This window comes from Anabrus simplex, chromosome 14, assembly GCF_040414725.1.
Source record: "Anabrus simplex isolate iqAnaSimp1 chromosome 14, ASM4041472v1, whole genome shotgun sequence".
In the NCBI taxonomy this organism is placed as follows: domain Eukaryota; kingdom Metazoa; phylum Arthropoda; class Insecta; order Orthoptera; family Tettigoniidae; genus Anabrus; species Anabrus simplex.
In genome coordinates this window covers 45,626,668-45,642,783 of record NC_090278.1, presented here as the reverse complement: position 1 = coordinate 45,642,783, position 16,116 = coordinate 45,626,668, and the positions used below count along the sequence as shown (strand labels likewise).

Here is a 16,116-nt window from a genome sequence, read left to right as displayed (position 1 = left end):
TGCAGGACTAAATTCCGGTATCTCAGAAAAGTGTAAATATAGTTAGTGGGATGTAAATCCAATAACATTATTATTCCTAACTCCTTTTCTATAATCAATTATTTGTCCCAATTTTTCCTCAATTCCAGCTTTATCTTCATATGTGACTGGTTGAGTGGAAAACACTGCCAATGGAAATTTTACAGCCGAACTGAACAAAAGTGTCAAAGGTATAAAAATTGCATTCTACATTTTCATTTCTTGCGATGCCTGTGGTTCTTCTTAAAAATGAAGTTATAGAACAGTTCGAATCTTTACCACTCGATGTATGAAAACTTTGTACAACTGGTAAGAAAATTGGTAAAAGCTGTAATTGTAGTTTTTCTTAAAATAGAGTTTTGTTAATTGCAACAGCCAGTAATTAATATCTTCTTACCCAGAAGCACGAAATCTGTTTTAAGATGCTCAGAATCTTATGCCAATTTTAGAACCACAAAAATCTGAAAAATGTAAAGTCTGATTTCAGGTACCTGTCTGCACAACAGGTCACATCTTTCCTATGTTAGAGCTTATTTGACATAACACTTCTTTGTATTAGCATCGCTCATTGCCATCTCACCATTGAGAACTCTGAGCAGCTCTACTCCCTACTCTCAACCCAGAGCTTCTTGTAATGCTCGAGAGCTCTGGGATATCTGATTGATGATCAGATTCATCTATGGGAATGCAGTTACTGGAAAGGAACACACAAGTTACAAGTCAAGTAATACTGTATATACGAGACAGGAATATGCTGATAGGGTATTATGGGAAGAGTGGCATTGTGTTTGGATGTGGAGATTTCCTTCTCTTTTTCTATTGCTCCATCTCACAGTGCTGTCCTCCTCTTATGTTTATACTACTATGGGTTCCTTTTCACGATCTGGTATCTTTAATGATATAACACTTCTTTGTACAGTTCATTTCTTTATATTGGGAGAATAAATTATGATGTTTTTATTGTGCACCTGTAAAATTTATTTTGTCATCTGTTGTTTGTATATTTCTTATTCTTGTTACCACTTTACGCTACTTCATAATTTACTTTCCATATTTCTTACCACCAGCCTTCTGCAGATGTTAAGGAAGAAATAATCATAGAAGAACATGCAGTTGATCAACTCATCTCAAAGAAGAAAACATGTAAGTACAGTTCAGCTTACTTAAGCTTTACATTCCTTACAATGCAAAATACAACAAATAGTTCACTAGCTCACTCTGTGGACAAGTGGTAGAATTTAGTACAGTTTTATTAATAATGTGAATACTTAACACATTTCAACTGCCATTAAGGTCACCTTCAGCCATGAAAACCTTAAAATTGACAAGTCAAACACATGAATATATACAATAAATGAGTGTCAAAAATTGAGTTCTGTTGAGAAAACGGTGAAGATTAAAATTGACAATCTTGATTACAATACATCATCTAGTTGAGAAGTTACATCAAATGTCCATTCTAGAAACATGAAATAAGATTTTTACAATCTTGGCTTTGGTTGAATATAGTGAGCGCAGAATCATACAGTTGGAGAGTTACGTCTTAACAGCATGACTTGTGGTATTTGACTAACCCCAGAACTGCAGACCATCTGTTTCATCAAGTGCGAGAGACTGTGTTGTCAAGCAATGCTGGTTCCGGATAGTTTTATCTTTCATTCTGAAAGCCTTTGAGAAACAAATGATGATTGTAGACTTTCATTTGGCTGCAGAAATGGAAGTACTTTCATGTTCACATTCAGATTGCATTTAGCAGCCAACATGTTTTTCTGTAACTAACAGAATAAAATAGAAATAATTGAAAACTGGTCATTGAGTACTGCGAAAGACACTTTGATGTTTGCAACTATCTTGTTTTTGAGATAAATTGTATGTGAAAATAGTTTAGGCAAGTAAATAATTTAAAAAATGTATATTATGATAATCCTTGATTAAAATATAACAATGATTTTTTATTTTGATCAAAATTATATAGACCAGTCTTCCAGCTTTTTATTGATGTATGATGAGGTGGTTCTGATTATATAGTGTGCTTTCAGAAACTTCGTTAATTCTGTGCATTGTTGAAAATTACTGCAGCATTTGACAGATAAACCTGAAGCAGTTCAAGGGTTAAAGTGAAACCGGGCCTACTGGGGATATCTTTTTATAGTTCATTTGAGTACACGAGAAGATGAACAGGAGTTGTTTTTCAATGCAATTTTTGTATTGAATAGGTGGATATTCAAATAACACTTGTAACATACTTTGTATTTAGGAAAGGTGTTTGAAAGGGATGAACAGAAAACGAAATTGAGCTGCGTTTTTAAAGAAGAATGTAAGTTCATAAAATAATGTTTATATGAAACTCACCCTCTAGTTGCGGAGTCCAAGGTGTGTTGTCAATTCCATGACAATTAGCTTCAATAAGATGCCATTGAACAGAGGAAGCAGGAGTGTGGGATATTGGGAGTTGCTGGAGGGGTCCAGTTTATTCAACCTGAGTTAACATTTAACTGCATGATAAATCAATTTAACAATGAACTTAACAAAATTGTCATTTAATCAACATTGGTTAGGACTAACATACTGTTAATCTCTCAGTTAACTCAACTGACCAGGTTCAAGCAGTTAAATTGTCTGTTAGCTCAAAATATGGCAGGTGCATTCTGTCACTTGAATATTTGGAATATGATAGGCCTTTTCCAGAAAGTCTTAGGAACAGAAGAGATTATTTCAATGATTTAACAGAACAGAAGTTCATACACTGGTGCAGGAAGGGACTGAAGATACCATACTTCTCCTTTGTCTCCAGTGCAGCAGTTACTTATTGCTCTATAGTTTTATGTGACAGGTACATTTCAGATTACCGTTGGTGATATTGCAACTCTGTGTAAAGTGTCTGCTGCCATTGCAGCACTCAAACCAAGGTTCGTGTTTATAGCTCTTCCGAAGCAGATTTTTGAAACTACATTTTTGCTGTAGAAATTGGTATAATTCGGAAATTATTTCTGCCTTGTATTCCTGCGTGGCATTGCTGACATTGTTTGGTGTCATCTTCGTCATTGTGGGTGTGTTCTTGTATTTCTTTGGTGTTTCTTCTGTAATTCTTTGACTTGCCTCTTGTACGATCTCTTGCCCTAAGTTGTGGTGTCACATTGAGAGCGAGACTGTCCCTCTCCCCTCTCCTTCTTTGACCTATCACGGCACTTGGAGCCTTCCTTGTTGGAGGTCCATGCCGATTGAAGGCGTGCGACGCTTGGAGCAAGATGAAGTCAGGACGTGTTTTGTTCTTACTTGTGGATCGGGTTCCAATCTACCACATGGATACTCGATAGTGGAGTTCTGCATAAAGGTTTTAGCCCTTACTGCTGCCTTACTCCACTTGGGAGAACGTTTTAAATTTTATTATGAATTTAGTAAATACAAGAATATTTCATTTATCTGAGTAATGGATACTAACATGCTTCTACTAACTGCAACACTACAAGGAAGTCTCTTCTTCAGTTTTATCTTGCATCTGCTTCTGGCTGGGTGAAGAAGGATGAGTTGAAATTCTTTCGTATTCGCATTCGTCGTGTGTTTTGAATTTGTTAAGTCATCCTACTATTCTTTTTTATGTTACTTCAGTTTTCTCTCATGTGGATTTTCAGATTGTACTTAGTTAATACCTCCAAAACCGTTTCTAAAAAAAGTGGGTGTTTGATTAATTGAAATAATTTACAGATTAATACTACTGAGCAATTCAATGAAACTTCTAACTATGCGAGATTTCACTTGGGTACCAGTATCTTGGTTCGTTCATGTCAAATTCCGGTTCACCTTATTTGATTTCTACCGGGTAATTTGTAAGTTTATTCTCCTGATACCTTTCTTGTTGGACCATTGTTGTTTTGGTTCGTGGCAGCTTACGTCACCATGGTAACTGGTTGCTATCTATGCTTTTTATTTTTTCCTCTTCCTCGCTGGTGTTTATATTTTTCTCGCCTTCTGTCAGATTAAGCCCAGTCATTTCCTGATGTGTACTGGAGGCCGTGTGCCTGGGTGTTTTCACAGTGATGAAAATGTTTTGACAAGTTAAATAAATCTCGTCAAAAGAAGACGAGCAGCATGAGACGTCGAGAGTTTTGGTTGTATGGAAGTTACGCAAATGTATCATTTAATTTTATCTCTCCATCCAGACAGTACGTTAAGCTTTTAATCCCTAGATTTACTTTCTTGTAACTTAGTTTTGGGTGATTTTTCCTTTCTTGGACTTTTTCCCTGCTAGTGATGGTTTTATTCTGATTTAATAAAATAAACACATAAATTATGTTCACAATGAGACACTTGTTTGCTTTAATTGTAGACTGGTAAATTAGTGCCCTACCAAGATTTATTTCGGTTCATGGTCTCGGAGTACTTCATTGTCTTAATTAAGGTAAGTGTCAAGGGGTTTAATTTGTTATTTTTGGTGTTGGTCTTTATATTTTCTTGTCTATGTTTGACTTCTACTGCTGAAAGTCGGTAAGGCAGTAGAAGGCCCATAAGTTTTCCAGAAGCAAGAGAGGTGCAGAAGTTGTTCAAGAATTTTATGACATAGCTAATTTTCCTGGTTGTCTGTGTGCTATTGACTGTACTCACATAAAGATACAATCTCCAGGTGGAAACAGCGCAGAATTATACTGTGATTGGCAACAATATGTTTCCATTAATGTACAAACCATTTGTGAATCAAACACGCTTATTAGAAATGCTGTTACATGTTGGCCTGGTTCTGTGCATCAGCACTGTTTTCAATAACTGCCAGTTTAGAGAAAAGTTTGTAACTAGAGAAATCACTGAGGGTGATAACAGTTATTCCTTGAGAACATATCTATTAACTCCTGTACTAAATTCTCAAACAGGAGCAGAAATAAGGTACAGGAACTATGTAGAAAACATGTACGGTACATGGAAGAGATGTTTTCCTGTTCTGAGCACGGGGCTAAGAGTGAAATTTCAGAAAGCTCTTACAATCATTGTTGCAACAGCAATATTGCATAATATTGCTATGCAAACTAAGGATGTATTTCCACCAGAAGGCCATACACTCCAGGAGTACTTGGCTGAGAGAAGACCTCATAACCCCAGGATGAATGACAACCTTCTTCCCAATTTCCAGATGATGCCGCAACTGCTATTGCAGTTAGAAACGCAATCATAACCAACCATTTTGCTTGGTAAGATTAAGGGGAGCTTGTAAGTCCTATACTGGCAATGTTAAATTGACAAAATTTGACTGCTGTTTTCTCAGACACTGTTAATCCGATGAGGTTGAACTTTTATGCAGTGCTCATTATATGCTTTGCCAATAAGCTGACTTTTTGGTTTTAATGCTGAGTGAAAATTTTATTTAATATATTTCTTAATGTTGTTCTTTGAGTCATCAGTCCATAGACTGGTTTAATGCAGCACTCCATGCCACCCTATCCTGTGCTAACCTTTTCATTTCTACATAACTATTGCATCCTACATCTGCTCTAATCTGCTTGTCATATTCATACCTTGGTCTACCCCTACCATTCTTACCACCTACACTTCCTTCAAAAACCAACTGAACAAGTCCTGGGTGTCTTCAGATGTGTCCTATCATTCTATCTCTTCTTCTCGTCAAATTTAGCCAAAAGATTCACAATTAAGTATTTATTTATTTTCCACCTAGTCGATACAATGATTGCTTAAGGCAGTTTTTAATGGTCAAAAGTGGTACATGTTTCGTATATTATCAACATCTTCAGCCACATAACACTGTTTAGATGAAAAAAATATATAAAATTGACAAAGAAATGCTTTAGAGGAAGTGTCCTTAAAATTCCTCTAAAGCATTTCTTTGTCAATTTTATATATTTTTTTCATCTAAACAGTGTTATGTGGCTGAAGATGTTGATAATATACGAAACATGTACCACTTTTGACCATTAAAAATTGCCTTAAGCAATCATTGTATCGACTAGGTGGAAAATAAATAAATACTTAATTGTGAATCTATTGAAGTGCGATACGGACCATGAAGCTGATTTTATGTAAATTTAGCCAAATCGATCTCCTCTCACCAACTCGATTCAGTATCTCTTCATTCCTGATCCGATCTATCCATCTCACCTTCAGCATTCTTCTGTAACACCACATATGAAAAGCTTCTGTTCTCTTTCTTTCTGAACTAGTTATCATCCATGTTTCACTTCCATACAATCCCACGCTCCACACGAAAGTCTTCAAAAACATCTTTCTAATTCCGATATCAATGTTTGAAGTGAGCAAATTTCATTTCTTAAGAAAGCTCTTCCTTGCTTGTGCTAGTCTGCATTTTATGTCCTCCTTACTTCTGTCATCGTTAGTTATTTTACTACCCAAGTAACAATATTCATCTACTTCCTTTAAGACCTCATTACCTAATCTAATATTTCCTGCATCACCTGCCTTCATTCGACTGCACTCCATTACTTTTGTTTTGGACTTATTTATTTTCATCTTGTACTCCTTTTTCAAGACTTCATCCATACCATTCAGCAACTTCTCAAGATCTTCTGCAGTCTCAAATAAAATAACAATATCATCGGCAAATCTCAAGGTTTTGATTTCCTCTCCTTGGACTGAGATTCCCTTTCCAGATTCCTCTTTGATTTCCTTTACTGCCTGTTCTATGTAAACACTGAAAAGGAGAAGGGACAAACTGCAGCCTTGCCTCACTCCTTTCTGGATTGCTATTCTTTTTCAAAGCCCTCGATTCTTATCACTGCAGACTGATTTTTATACAGATTGTAGATAATTCTTCGTTCTCGATATCTGATCCCTATCATCTACAGAATCATAAATAGCTTGGTCCAATCAACATTGTCAAATGCCTTTTCTAGATCTACGAATGCCATGTACGTGGGCTTGCCCTTCTTGATTCGATCCTCTAAGATCAGGCGTGAAGTCAGGATTGCTTCACGTGTTCCTACATTTCTTCTGAAGCCAAATTGATCTTCTCCCAACTCAGCTTCAACTTCTTTTTCCATTCTTCTGTAAATAATACGTGTTAAAATTTTTCAGGCATGAGATACTAAATTAATGGTGCGGTAGTTTTCACACCTGTCAGCACTGGCTTTCTTGGGAATAGGTATAACAACATTCTGCCGAAAATCGGATGTGACTTCTCCTGTCTCATACATCTTGCACACTAAATGAAATAACCTGCCATGCTGGTTTCTCCTAAGGCAGTCAGTAATTCAGAGGGAATGTCATCAATTCCAGGTGCCTTGTTCCTATTTAGGTCACTCATAGCTCTGTCGAACTCTGACCTCAAAATTGGGTCTCCTGTTTCATCAGCATCAACAGCCTCTTCATGTTCCAGAACCAAATTATCTACATCTTTACCTTGATGCAACTGTTGGATATGCTCCTGCCATCTTTCTGCTTTGTCTTCTTTCTCTAGAAGTGGCTTTCCATCTGAGCTCTTAATATTCACACACCTAGATTTCCTTTCTCCAAAGGTTTCCTTGATTTTCCTGTATGCAGCATCTACCTTTCCCATCCTTCGACATCCTTGCACTTCTCCTTCAGCCATTCTTCCTTAGCTACCTTGCACTTTGTATCCACTTGATTCTTTAATCGCCTGTGTTCTTTTCTGCCCTCTTCATTTCTAGCATTCTTGTATTTTTGTTGTTCATCAATCAGGTCTAGTATCTCCTGAGTTATCCACTGATTCTTTGTTGATCTTTTCTTCCTTCCTAACATTTCTTCAGCAGCCTTACTGACTTCATTTTTCACGACTCTCCACTCTTCCTCTGTAGTGTTTCCTTCAGCCTTTACATTTAGTCCTTGTGCAACATGTTCCTCGAAACAATCCCTCACACTCTTTTCTTTCAATTTGCCTAGATCCTATCTTTTTGCATTCTTTCCTTTCTTCAATTTCTTCAACTTCAGATGGCATTTCATGACCAACAAGTTGTGGTCAGAGTGCACGTCTGCTCCTGAGAAAGTTTTGCAATCCAATATCTGGTTTCTGAATCTCTGCCTAATCATAATGAAGTCTATTTGATGCCTTCCAGTATCTCCAGGTCTCGTCCACGTATACAGCCATCGTTTGTGGTGTTTGAACCAAGTATTGGCAAGGACTAAATTATGATCAGTGCAGAATTCAACCAGCCGACTTCCTCTTTCGTTCCTTTGTCCCGATCCAAATTCTCCTACTATACTACCTTCTCTTCCTTGGCCTACCACTGCATTCCAGTCTCCCATCACAATTAGATTCTCGTCACCTTTTACGTATTGTATTAAATCTTCTATCTCCTCGTATATTCTTTCGATTTCCTCACCATCCGCTGAACTAGTAGGCATATAGACCTGCACTATTGTGGTGGGTATTGGTTTGGTGTCTATCTTGACGACAATAATTCTTTCACTATGCTGGTCGTAGTAGCTTACCAGCAGCCTTATTTTCTTATTCATTATTAAACCAACTCCTGCATTCCCCCTGTTTGATTTTGTGTTGATAATTCTGTAGTCGCCTGACCAAAAATCTTGTTCTTCCTGCCAACATACTTCACTTATACCAACTACATCTAACTTTAGCCTATCCATCTCCCTTTTCAGGTTCTCTAATCTACCACAACGATTCAAACTTCTAACATTCCACGCTCCGACTCGCAGAATGTCAGTATCCATCTTCCTGATGATCGCCCCCTCTCGTGTAGTCCCCACCCGGAGATCCGAATGGGGGACTAGTTTACCTCCGAAATATTTTACCCGAGAGGAAGCCATCATCAGTACATCATTCATACAGAGAGAGGTGCATGTCCTCGGGAGGTAGTTACGTCTGTAGCTTCCCATTGCTTTCAGCCGTGTAGCCGTATCAACACAGCTAAGCCATGTTGAGTATTATTTCAAGGCCATATCAGTCAATCATCTAGACTGCCGCCCTTGCAACTACCGAAAGGCTGCTACCCCCCTTTCTATGATAGTACACTAAATTCCCCATTTTTTACCATTAATTTGTTGCTAACTTCCATGATTAAATTAGAAACAAAGAATAGAATGTCAATAACACCATAACTAAGTATGGAATAACTATACAAAATTTCACACATCTATGTAAATAACTTCCTGTAAAAAATTCAATAATATGTTATCATGACAACATTTTGAGAAAAATTGATTTAAAGTTCACAGTACATTCAGCGGATGCGACTGCATCATTAACACCTAGCATCAGCATCTGATAACCCACAATACGCGTTTTGGAACTCTAGCCTAAATAACACTGTTGAGAGATTTCCCATGTAAGCAGTTTTTCATCAGCCAAGATTTTAAATTTGTTTACAATGTTTTTAACAAGTGTTGTATATATCATGTCCCAACATCATATTTTATAACTACTATTCCGTAGTGTTAATATCATAAGAAATCACAGTTCAATTCTTACAAATTACAAATGTCAATGTCCTCTAAACAATGTTTGTTTTAAGATTAAATTAACATGATGCCCAATAAAAGAAGGGCAAAACATGTGCCCATAAAATTTAGATTTTCTTTGTTTATTTAACGACATAATGTGGTACTAATTGTATTGAATAGGTGGGGTTTGATAAAATAAACAAACATATCTTGCAAGATGTCAGTGATGTGGCCAAGTGGCTGTGAAGTAAATTGTAAAAGACAGAGACAGGTGTTGAGGTTCCAGCAGATCTCTGCGTGTCAGTCGATAGAGCACACTTCTCTCTATGGAGTGTCATCCATAATCAGCATTGACTCAGGGAAAGTTATGGATGTCTAAATATTGTCATGAGTGTTCTGTTAGGAAGAAACTAGAAAATACCAAATTAGGGAATGAATGGCAAGGAAAACACTCTCATGTTTGTTACAGAAATTACAGCCTTGTCAATTACAGTGGATCAAGTGGTGGGTTTACGGCTATGATCACTCTGTAATAAGAAAATGTTGTTTCATAAAATTCACAACTTTTTTCACAAATATCAGATGAAATAGACACCTGATATACAGATCAACAATAAGTTGCTTTAAGACCTATTAAAGTTTGGTAACGATCAGAGCAGTACTTTTAAAGTTATGAATTGTCAAATTGAGCACTCCATTGGAAATGGAAAAAATACCAGCACTTTTTGTCCAACCTGTGTTAAAATTTTAATTGGGTACGATAACATTTCCTACTTCATATAATGAAAACATAGGATAAAATAAGCTACATTTTGGTGCAGCTTGTTTCTATGTGAGACAAAGGATAAACGTTTTATTGGCATATAAACTTGAGTGTCTATACCTTTTCTATGGTAGTAAACATGATGGATTATTGAAGAAAATAATAGAGGGCTCCATGGAGGGAAAAAGATTATAGTACATGACACAAGTATTAGACGATATGAGATGTGATTCCTACTACAAACTGAAAAGGAAAGCAGAGAAACGAGCTGCTGCTAACTAGCCTAATGGCTGTTGAATAGAGAGGGAGGTATAAAATATGAGAATAAAAATTAAGAAATAAATGATGATGTAGACAATTATTACATGCATCTTGAGTAATATCAACAAACAACTTCACTGCCCTTTTATAGAAACCTTGCGGTATCAATAAGATTATATCTGTTTTGGACCATGTTCTGAAATTGTAATTGGATGACAGGTAGTGAAATGGACAGAACAAGGAGGGAGATGAATATAAGGAGAATATTTCATGAAGAAGGAGGATTATACTGCTGTTCGAGTTTCATCAGAGGCAGGTGTAATATAGGCCACATATACAAGAGTTTGTCATTAAGAGTAGCCGTCACCTCGTCGTACATGTAGTCACAGTAGTCAAAATGTGGTAGTACCGGAATATGTTGCCGAATATTCTAAGTGAGATGAGTGCCATAAATACTTTTCTGGAAATGCTGATTATCTGCTGTTTCCGTGAAAGAAGTTCACCAATGATAACACCAAGGTCTTTGATTCACTGAAATCAGTCAGTGAATTTTGTAGGTGTAGTTTTGGTAAAGAGAAATTGATGGTAATTTTTGAACAAAGTTATAGGTGGAAAATTATTGTTATAGTGTAAATGTACATAGTATTTAGCTTTTAACTTATGAATACAGATCACTGTTCATTGCCATACTTGTTATTTGTTGTGTTCTGTTTATGCAGTGGCTTCAGTTTGTATCTTAGTTTTTATTATGAGTTCTTTTTCCATTTTTTGCTTTCATGCTCTGGATTTTACTTTTATGTGTTGAGTTTTGCTTCATTAAATGTTCTCTGAAACTGTTATTTAGTTTTATAATGGAGTAATACATTTATTTTATATATGTATTATCGTATAATTTACATGGTTAAGTATAAGAGAGGGCAAGAGTCACTGCTAAAGTCAAATGAATGAATGAATAAATGAATAAATAAGTAAACAAATAATAAATAAATAATTCAAATGGGGGAAACCTGCAGAAGATTCTCAGAGATCGATTTTTTTCAGATGTGGTGTCAACTGTCCCATAAGGGGAGAGCAAACGGATGTGTCCTAAGTCACCTTTATCTTCTTCTGAATGCATAAATGCAGTAAATATGTTATGCAACCTTAGCGCAGTAAAATCGCTTCCTGGGGGGAACTTCACCTCAACCCGTTGTCACCAAAAGAGTTGCATTGAGACCAAAACGCTTGGACATGTGCTGGATTTCTGCAAGAGCAGTGAATTACTACATAACAATCATCGCCACCGAGTCAGGACATTAATTACTGAAGCCCTGGGGTAGCATGAATGGGAGTTACAGGAAGAAATTCACTGAGTCTTTACTGATGATTTCAACAAGAAGAATGGACATTGTAGCCATCAGTAAGAAAGAGAATCCGGTGATGTCATTAGGTCCTACCCTTAGCTTCAAAAGGAACCTACAGCAGGCTCATGATAATCTAAAAAGCAAGCAATTTATATGTCATGTCTGCCATATCTATCGGCCATCTTCTTGGTCAGTGATTGTCAGAAAAACTGTTTTTATACTTTTTCTAAGAGCTGGAGATATATTTATAGGGCCAAATAATACACTGACTCTTAATGATGATTACATAAAACAAATTGATTGTATTAAATATTTGGGTGTTTTTATAACCTCTGCACTAGACTGTAATTTATTAAGAGTAAAATAGTACCTGCTATAGGTGTATAATACAGGCTACATGGGATAATTCCTAATCCTAACTTCACGTGTGTTTAATATGCTTTAATTCATAGCAATCTACAATACACTAATGTTGTATGGAGTTGCTGCACCCAACTTCAAATAACAGAACTTCAAATTATTCAAAATAAAGCACTCAGAGCCCTTTATAGTTTTCTATTCTTAATGTCCAGACAAATATACTCATCAACAGGCCTTCCTCTGTTTAGGTTATCTATTGCATACTCTTTGGTAACAATTGCCTTCAAAATTAAACATAGTTTGGTTCGGGAATAATAAAACTCACATTCATCAGTAATTCATCTATTCAAGATCGTGCAACACAGCAATCTGGAAACTTACATGTCCCTAGAATGAATATAGTGAAATATAGAACTATAGGGCTATTATAGATTTTAATTCTATTCTACACTCCTTAAAAGCTTGTCAGAATATCAGCAATTTCAAAAGAAAATTAATGAAATACACTGACTGACAGAGCAAATGCAACACCAAGAAGGAGTGGTTCGAAAGGGATGAAAGTTGGGGAAAAAACAGAGACGGCATGGACGAATAATTGATGTTTATTTCAAACCGATATGCAGGTTACACAATGCGCACGGCATCGACTCAGTAGGATGTAGGACCACCGCGAGCGGCGATGCACGCAGAAACACGTCGAGGTACAGAGTCAATAAGAGTGCGGATGGTGTCCTGAGGAATGGTTCTCCATTCTCTGTCAACCATTTGCCACAGTTGGTCGTCCGTACGAGGCTGGGGCAGAGTTTGCAAACGGCGTCCAATGAGATCCCACACGTGTTCGATTGGTGAGAGATCCGGAGAGTACGCTGGCCACGGAAGCATCTGTACACCTCGTAGAGCCTGTTGGGAGATGCGAGCAGTGTGTGGGCGGGCATTATCCTGCTGGAACAGAGCATTGGGCAGCCCCTGAAGGTACGGGAGTGCCACCGGCCGCAGCACATGCTGCACGTAGCGGTGGGCAGTTAACGTGCCTTGAATACGCACTAGAGGTGACGTGGAATCATACGCAATAGCGCCCCAAACCATGATGCCGCGTTGTCTAGCGGTAGGGCGCTCCACAGTTACTGCCGGATTTGACCTTTCTCCACGCCGACGCCACACTCGCCTTACATGTTATAAACCTCATTTTAGGTCCGTATTGAAAATTTAACAGTTCAAAAATGATAAAGGTGTTTTAATTTATTCCACCTATTCAATACTTATATTATCACGTATAGTTGTTACATAATTAAATTCTTAGTTACATGGGACATGTTTCGCCCTCAATTAAGGGCATCTTCAGCCTAAATACAATAATCAAAAATACAACTAAATTAAAAGTGGACGTTAAATACAATCATCAAAAATACAACTAAAATAAAAAGTGGAAGTTAAAAGTTTAGTCTGTTCTTAAAATTTTATTGTTCTGAATTTTAAGAACAGACTAAACTTTTAACTTCTACTTTTTATTTTAGTTGTATTTTTGATGATTGTATTTAACGTCCACTTTTAATTTAGTTGTATTTTTGATTATTGTATTTAGGCTGAAGATGCCCTTAATTGAGGGCGAAACATGTCCCATGTAACTAAGAATTTAATTATGTAACAACTATACGTGATAATATAAGTATTGAATAGGTGGAATAAATTAAAACACCTTTATCATTTTTGAACTGCCACACTCGCCTGCGGTGACTATCACTGACAGAACAGAAGCGTGACTCATCGGAGAACACGACGTTCTGCCATTCCCTCATCCAAGTCGCTCTAGCCCGGCACCATGCCAGGCGTGCACGTCTATGTTGTGGAGTCAATGGTAGTCTTCTGAGCGGACGCCGGGAGTGCAGGCCTCCTTCAACCAATCGACGGGAAATTGTTCTGGTCGATATTGGAACAGCCAGGGTGTCTTGCACATGCTGAAGAATGGCGGTTGACGTGGCGTGCGGGGCTGCCACCGCTTGGCGGCGGATGCGTCGATCCTCGCGTGCTGACGTCACTCGGGCTGCGCCTGGACCCCTCGCACGTGCCACATGTCCCTGCGCCAATCATCTTCGCCACAGGCGCTGCATCGTGGACACATCCCTATGGGTATCGGCTGCAATTGGACGAAGCGACCAACCTGCCCTTCTCAGCCCGATCACCATACCCCTCATAAAGTCGTCTGTCTGCTGGAAATGCCTCCGTTGACGGCGGCCTGGCATTCTTAGCTATACACGTGTCCTGTGGCACAGGACAACACGTTCTACAATGACTGTCGGCTGAGAAATCACGGTACGAAGTGGGCCATTCGCCAACGCCGTGTCCCATTTATCGTTCGCTACGTGCGCAGCACAGAGGCACATTTCACATCATGAGCATACCTCAGTGACGTCAGTCTACCCTGCAATTGGCATAAAGTTCTGACCACTCCCTCTTGGTGCTGCATTTGCTCTGTCAGTCAGTGTATTTATCTACAGAATATAATTCTCCTGGATTTAGCTTCTTTGGATGAACTTGTTATCATGTTTTATTTCGAGCAGTAAACACACAATTGTATCCTTGAAACAGTTTACTTTTAAATTATTATAAATTCTGTTCAGCTCTGTATTATCAATAATTTAATTTGCCAGCTTCGTAATGTACTGTCCCAATACGACCATTAAATTGAGGACGAATGATTTATTTCTAATAAATATTACTACTAAACGCAAAACAGTTTCCATTAGGAGCTCAGCTCTAAAAACATACACATTCATTCTTCTGAAGCCCTGAGATGTATGAAATTGAAATTTCACATAATGGTTGCTGTTTATTTCCTCTATGTTAAATGAAAGGTTTTTTTAAATGTCTGATGGGTTTCACATGATTGCAACTCCCTTGTACCGTCCTAGATGTTAAATAAGTGATGGATTTAACTTTCTACACTTCAGAATATGAATGGGTTTAAAACTTAAAAAAAGATTAATTTCTCGTAAGCCAAGTGATGAACGAAATCAAAATTTGAAATGATTGTTTATGTTTTGGACATTAAATAAGAATTCCTTTTGTAACTGTTCCACATCTGTGCTGTTGAATTGGGGTTAACTCTGAAAACAGAGGTATTCATTTCTCTAAGACCATTTGGTGAATGGTATGAAGTGTAAATTTTGCATGATTGTTCCTATATAAATATTTAGAACTTATCACCTCTAAGGGGTCTAAATGAGTGTTAGATTAAAAAAATGAAACAGTTATTCTTTGGAAACCGTCTAATGTATAAACTGAGGATTTACCATACTCTTCACCAACATTGGAGTCTGCCAGAGTGTAAAAGTGTCAGAATGAACCTTCAGTCTGGAATTGTAACATAGCACTGGTATTTACACGATACTTTACAAAATATTTCTGCTGTGGTAAGCATCAAAGTAATCCATAGTGTACATGAACATGACTTTCAATAGTAGACTTAGCACAAAACACTTTGTAATGGTCCTTTTCTTTGTCCCCAGGATGTACGGCGGCCTGCTCTCCTTGTCAAACCTGCAATAAATATAGGCCTATAATGAAACGCCCCAGTTATGGATGTGTTACAGTACCAGTGTGTGTGTGTGATGTTAAGAATCCTCGACAAATGATGGACTTGGGATGAGACAGATATTTTCTGATGTAATGAGGCTCACAATGCACAAGTGATTAGGATCAATCCCAGCGGATTCTCTATACCCCAGTTATACTTATGTAAGCTCGTTAGTGAGACCAGTATTGGTATATCCGCACTTCATTTCTTGAGCAGTTCAGTTTCAGTCGTGCTGCATTTAATCTTTATAAAAGAAAAGTCCAAGTGTATTTTGTAAGTTTCATGTAGAATTTTTTGTGCTGTGGTTGAGGTTATATAGAAGATGTATTCTTTTAAATATTTCTAGTAAATAATGTAAACCATATTCCATAAATTCTACTTGATACTTGTGTTTGTGTGGCACATGGTTGTTGGTTTAG

At 37.5% G+C, this 16,116-nt stretch overlaps 1 long non-coding RNA gene across 1 annotated transcript in view; it reads left to right on the top strand.

Annotated features, from left to right (window-relative positions):
* LOC136885286 (uncharacterized) overlaps positions 1 to 15,789 on the top strand; it is a 52,437-nt gene extending 36,648 nt beyond the window's left edge. The window contains exons 2-3 of the long non-coding RNA XR_010861523.2: positions 1,086 to 1,161; positions 15,630 to 15,789. This is a non-coding gene — a long non-coding RNA (uncharacterized lncRNA). The remainder of the gene's footprint in view (positions 1 to 1,085; positions 1,162 to 15,629) is intronic.
* The last annotated feature ends 327 nt before the right edge of the window (positions 15,790 to 16,116 follow it).